Raw genomic sequence first — 6,970 nt, forward strand, 5'->3', positions numbered from 1 at the left:
TTACCATGCTCTGGGAAGGGACCCATGAATCTGCCATTTTATCAGGCTCCCACAGTTGGGGGGGGGCAGGACCAGGGTGAGGCTAACGATATGCCTGGGGAGCAGCATGAAAAGAGGAGCTCACTTTTGGATTTGCCCGAGTGCAGATTCACCCCTGAGAGGACACACACAGCTGTACGTTTTGTGTCCATGCTATTCATGTGGAAAGATCAGAAATCTTTTCCTTCTAGACAACACTTTAAAATGACCTTCTGGACATGATAATATCATAGTTGCTAAGAATTACAAGCCATGTGAGAGAGCAGGCTAACCCTAACATAGGTTGGTGAGGAAGATGGAAGAGGAGGGCTTGCTTTTCAAATTTCCTCATGCCCACGACCGCAAACAACCCCATAAATCTCCACAGTGTTGTCACGTGTTTGTTTCTACTTAAGGAATGGAGGCCACCCCACATAGCATGAGACTTAGCTACCACTCCTTGTTAGATCTTGTTAGACCAATTATTGGACAGCTGACTGTCATCTGTATTTTAGAATCGTAAGTCTACTCCCGAGGACTTCTGTACATTTCGTGATAGTGTCCTGTCAATAATGTTCTCTTGCTACTACACTTAGTAAATTTTGCTGTAGACTAAATATTCCTGAATAAGTTTAATCACTCAATAATTCTGAGCCCCTATGCACTCAGCATTATGGTAGGAATTGGGTGTGCAATACTGGAAAAAAACACACGGACCTTGCCCCCACAGAGCTTACAAGAGCTCGCGCGAGAGAGCACTGGGTGTTATACTTAACTAATGAGTCACTGAGCGTGGCATCAAGAACTAATTCTGTACTATACAGTGGCTAACTGAACATAATAAAAAATAAATAACAAAAAAAAAAAGAAAAACCTTAATCAAGTCACATACAAATTTAAACCTCCCTAAGTGCTCTAAGTGCCATAAAAGGTAAGACCATGGTGCTAAAGGCATGGAACAAGAAGAAAAAGACATCTAGAGGAAAAAACAACTCTAATTATTAATCATGTTAAAAGAGTTTGTTGATAAATATGGCCCTTGTGGACGTTTCCTCTCCCCCACCCACACGCTGCTCTTCTCGTCCATGGCTTGTGTTAGTTTGGGTCCTCACTGTCTAAAAGTAGCTCTGCTCCTCCTGCTGGTCAGGGAGACTCCTTGTTTCATCAGCTCGTGCCTGAGCACAGTCAGGCCAATGGGCCCCAGACTCGGCCATAGTTCGTAGTTCAATGGGACCTTCCTGGATCCCCCAGCAAGAGTTGCCTCCTTTGGGACCAGGACTTCCAATGCTGCAGAATCCAGAAATGGATGGAAGCACCAAGTCCCGCGGTGGAGCTTTGGAAGTGATAGTAAGTAGGACCACTCCCTCTCCCACTCATTGGTTCCCAGAAATGTTCCCAAAGCCTTGGGGGAAATGCGTCCTGACAGATGGTACTGCATCCTCTCAGAAGGTTGCTGGCACTTCAGGTGTGCACTAGTTGTTCTATTCCTCTGTGGGGCTGGCTCCTTCTAGAAGCACCGTGTGTGCAACAATCGATGGTTTCACGGTCAGGGACCCATTCTCACACCTTTTACTGGGAAGTGGGTCATCTGATTGGATGCTGTTGTGTGGGATTCCATGCCTGTGGATCAGGCTTTGTATAAGCCCCTGGAGCATGGCGGTACCTGAGTCTCTGCGAGCAGGAATGGTAAACTCTTGCCTGGAATCAGTATCTGTCACTATGAGCTATCACAGGGGGTGGGAGCAATGAGAGATTGGCTAATAGGAAGTAAGGAGAACTTTTGTAAAGAATAATGGAATCGGGGCACCTGGCTGGCTCAGTCAATAGAGCATGCAACTCTTGATCTCAGAGTGCTGAGTTCAAGCCCCACGTTGGGCATAGAGCTTACTTAAGAAAAAAATATGGGAAAAGCAGATATAAAGAGCAGCTACTAATCTCCTACTAGGGCCGAGAAGGCAATTAACTATGTTCCCCAAGGCCTAAGGGGTGCATTTCACAGCTGCCCCGTGCCTATATCGCGTGACTGTAAAACAGTTACCATCGTCCCCTTTTATTTTCAACACTATCCCAAGGCTTGGCTCAAACAGGAAAGAAAGAAAATGCAGACGAGGGGCGCCTGGCTCAGTCAGTTGAGCGTCTGACTCTTGGTTTCCACTTAGGTAGTGGTCTCGGTGGTGTGGGATCGAGCCCTTCATCGGGCTCTGTGGTCTGCAGGGAGTCTACTTGGGATTCTTTCCCCCCTCTGTCACTCTCCCCCTGCTTCTGTGCTCTTTCTCGCTCTCAAATAAATAAATAAATAAAACAAATATCTTAGAAAGAAAGAAAGAAAAAGAAAAGAAAGAAAGAGAAAAAGAAAGAAAGAAAGAAAGAGAGGAAAAAGAAAGAAAGAAAGAAAGGAAAAAATGCATATGACAATTGGTTTACTGAGGGCAGTAACTTCGTGGATATGGGAGAAAGAAAAGCCAGATATGCTATAGTTAGTTTAACTAAGACCATTGAGGCAAAAGCCCTTCCGATAAATACTTCTGCCCAAAAGGCTGAATTAATAGCACTTACCCATGCTCTTCAATTGGCGAAAGGCCTAAAAATTAATATTTATACTGACCCCGTAGTGCTACATCCCATGGGGCAATTTGGAAAGAAAGGAGATTATGATGAAGCAATAACTCCCCAATCAAATATGGGCCTGTAATTATTGCTCTTCTTGAGGCTGGACACCTACCTCAGGAGGTAGCTGGGACTCACCTGAGAGGACATCAAAGGGACACGACCTTAGAATCTAAGGGAAACAATTTGGCAGACCGTGCAGCCAAGCAGGCAGCACGAAATAAACAAATATTGAGTCTTATACCAGTCTTGACTCCAGACGATGAAGGTTGTTTTTTTCTCTTTGTTCTCTGTTCACCTATCTTACTTGACAACTCCTTTCTACAATGGGCACATTATGCTGAAATACAAAACCAAACAGCTTGTTGGATATGTGGAGTTTTGCTCATTTTTATTTTTATTTTTATTTTTCTTATTATGTTATGTTAATCACCATACATTACATCATTAATTTTTTTATTTATTTATTTTTATTATTATGTTATGTTAATCACCATACATTACATCATTAGTTTTTGATGTAGTGTTCCATGATTCATTGTTTGCGTATAACACCCAGTGCTCCATACAGAACGTACCCTCTTTAATACCCATCACCAAGCTAACCCATCCCCCCACCCCCCTCCCCACTAGAACCTTCAGTTTGTTTTTCAGAGTCCATAGTCTCTCATGGTTTGTCTCCCCCTCCGATTTCCCCCCTTCATTTAGTTTTTGATGTAGTGTTCCATATTCATTGTTTGCGTATAATAACCAGTGCTCCATTCACTACGTGCCCTCCTTAATACCCATCACCAGGTTAACCCATCCCCCAACCCCCCTCCCCTCTAGAACCCTCAGTTTGCTTCTCAGAGTCTACAGTCTCTCATGGTTCGTCTCCCCCTCCAATTTCCCCTCCTTTTTCCATTGGACATTCTTTCCTGCTTTGTTGAAGATTAGTTGACCATAGAGTTGAGGGTCCATTTCTGGGCTCTCTATTCTGTTCCATTGATCTATGTGTCTGTTTTTGTGCCAGTACCATACTGTCTTGATGATGACAGCTTTGTAATAGAGCTGGAAGTCTGGGATTGTGATGCCACCAACTTTGCTTTTCTTTCTCAACATTCCTCTGGCTATTCGGGGTCTTTTCTGGTTACATACAAATTTTAGGATTATTTTTTCCATTTCTTTGAAAAAAGTTGATGGTATTTTGATAGGGATTGCATTAAATGTGTAGATCGCTCTAGGTAGCATTGACATCTTCACAATATTTGTTCTTCCAATCCATGAGCATGGAAAGTTTTCCATTTCTTTGTGTCTTCCTCAATTTCTTTCATGAGTATTCTATAGTTTTCTGAGTACAGATTCTTAGCTTCTTTTGTTAGATTTATTCCTAGGTATCTTATGGTTTTGGGTGCAATTGCAAATGGGATCGACTCCTTAATTTCCCTTTCTTCTGTCTTGCTGGTGGTGTAGAGAAATACAACTGATTTCTGTGCATTGATTTTATATCCTGCCACCTTACTGAATTCCTGTATGAGTTCTAGCAGTTTTGGGGTGGAGTCTTTTGGGTTTTCCACATAAAGTATCATATCATCTGCAAAGAGTGAGAGTTTAGCTTCTTCTTTGCCCATTTGGATATCTTTTATTTCTTTTTGTTGTCTGATTGCTGTGGCTAGGACTTCTAGTACTATGTTGAATAGCAGTGGTGATAGTGGACATCCCTGCCATGTTCCTGACCTTAGGGTGAAAGCTCTCAGTTTTTCCCCATTGAGAATGATATGCGCTGTGGGTTTTTCACAGATGGCTTTTATGATATTGAGGTATGTACCCTCTATCCCTACACTGTGAAGAGTTTTAATCAAGAAAGGATGCTGTACTTTGTCAAATGCTTCTTCTGCATCTATTGAGAGGATCATATGGTTCTTGTTCTTTCTTTTATTAATGTATTGTATCACATTGATTGATTTGCTGATGTTGAAGCAACCTTGCAGCCCAGGGATAAATCCCACTTGGTCGTGGTGAATAATCCTTTTAATGTACTGTTGGATCCTATTGGCTAGTATTTTGGTGAGAATTTTTGCATCCATGTTCATCAGGGATATTGGTCTGTAATTCTCCTTTTTGATGGGGTCTTTGTCTGATTTTGGGATCAAGATAATGCTGGCCTCATAAAATGAGTTTGGAAGTTTTCTTCCCATTTCTACTTTTTAGAACAGTTTCAGAAGAATAGGTATTAATTCTTCTTTAAATGTTTGGTGGAATTCCCCTGGGAAGCCCTCTGGCCCTGGGCTCTTGTTTGTTGGGAGATTTTTGATTACTGCTTCAATTTCCTTAGTGGTTATGGGTCTGTTCAGGTTTTCTATTTCTTCCTGGTTCAGTTGTGGTAGTTTATACATCTCTAGGAATGCATCCATTTCTTCCGGATTGTCTAATTTGCTGGCATATAGTTGCTCATAATATCTTCTTATAATTGTTTGTATTTCTTTGGTGTTCGTTGTGATCTCTCCTCTTTCGTTCATGATTTTATTTATTTGGGTCCTTTCTCTTTTCTTTTTGATAAGTCTGGCCAGGGGTTTATCAATCTTATTAATTCTTTCAAAGAACCAGCTCCTAGTTTCGTTGATCTGTTCTACTGTTCTTTTGGTTTCTATTTCATTGATTTCTGCTCTGATCTTTATTATTTCTCTTCTCCTGCTGGGTTTAGGCTTTATTTGCTATTCTTTCTCCAGCTCTTTTAGGTGTAGGGTTAGGTTGTGTATTTGAGACCTTTCTTGTTTCTTGAGAAAGGCTTGTATTGCTATATACTTTCCTCTTAGGACCACCTTTGCTGCATCCCAAAGATTTTGAACAGTTGTGTTTTTATTTTCATTTGTTTCCATGAATTTTTAAAATTCTTTAATTTCCTGGTTGACCCATTCGTTCTTTAGTAGGATGCTCTTTAGCCTCCATGTATTTGAGTTCTTTCCGACTTTCCTCTTGTGATTGAGTTCTAGTTTCAAAGCATTGTGGTCTGAAAATAGGCAGGGAATGATCCCAATCTTCTGGTACCAGTTGGGACCTGATTTTTGACCTAGGATGTGGTCTATTCTGGAGAATGTTCCATAGGCACTAGAGAAGAATGTGTATTCTGTTGCTTTGGGATGGAATGTTCTGAATATATCTGTGAAGTCCATTTGGTCCAGTGTGTCATTTAAAGTCTTTATTTCCTTGTTGATCTTTTGCTTAGATGATCTGTCCATTTCAGTGAGGGGCGGTGTTAAAGTCCGCTACTATTATTGTATTGTTGTCGATGTGTTTCTTTGCTTTTGTTATTAATTGGCTTATATAATTGGCTGCTCCCATGTTAGGGGCATAGATATTTACAATTGTTAGATCTTCTTGTTGGATAGACCTTTTAAGTAGGATATAGTGTCCTTCCTCATCTTTTATTACAGTCTTTGGTTTAAAATCTAATTTGTCTGATATAAGGATTGCCACCCCAGCTTTCTTTTGGTGTCCATTAGCATGGTAAATGGTTTTCCACCCCCTCACTTTCAAACTGGAGGTGTCTTTGGGTCTAAAATGAGTCTCTTGCAGACAGCATATTGATGGGTCTTGTTCTTTTTTATCCAATCTGATACCCTGTGTCTTTTGATTGGGGCATTTAGCCCATTTATATTCAGGGTAACTATTAAAAGATATGAATTTAGTGCCATTGTATTGCCTGTAAGGTGACTGTTACTGTATATTGTCTCTGTTCCCTTCTGGTCTATGTTACTTTTAGGCTCTCTCTTTGCTTAGAGGACCCCTTTCAATGTTTCTTGTAGGGCTGGTTTCATGTTTGCAAATTCTTTTAGTTTTTGTTTGCCCTGGAAGTTTTTTATCTCTCCCTCTATTTTCAATGACAGCCTAGCTGGATATAGTATTCTTGGCTGCATATTTTTCTCATTTAGTGCTCTGAAGATATCATGCTAGTCCTTTCTGGCCTGCCAGGTCTCCGGATAGGTCTGTTGCCAATCTAATGTTTCTACCATTGTAGGTTACAGACCTCTTCTCCCGAGCTGCTTTCAGGATTTTCTCTTTGTCCCTGAGACTTGTAAGTTTTACTATTAGATGTCGGGGTGTTGACCTATTTTTATTGATTTTGAGGGGGGTTCTCTGTGCCTCCTGGATTTTGATGCCTGTTTCCTTCCCCAAATTAGGGAAGTTCTCTGCTATAATTTGCTCCAGTATACCTTCTGCCCCTCTCTCTCTTTCTTCTTCTTCTGGGATCCCAATTATTCTAATATTGTTTTGTCTTATGGTATCACTTATCTCTCGAATTCTGCCCTTGTGATCCAGTAGCTGTTTATCTCTCTTTTTCTCAGCTTCTTTATTCTCCATCATT

This window comes from Phoca vitulina, unplaced genomic scaffold (genome assembly GCF_004348235.1).
Source record: "Phoca vitulina isolate PV1807 unplaced genomic scaffold, GSC_HSeal_1.0 scaffold1, whole genome shotgun sequence".
In the NCBI taxonomy this organism is placed as follows: Eukaryota; Metazoa; Chordata; class Mammalia; order Carnivora; family Phocidae; genus Phoca; species Phoca vitulina.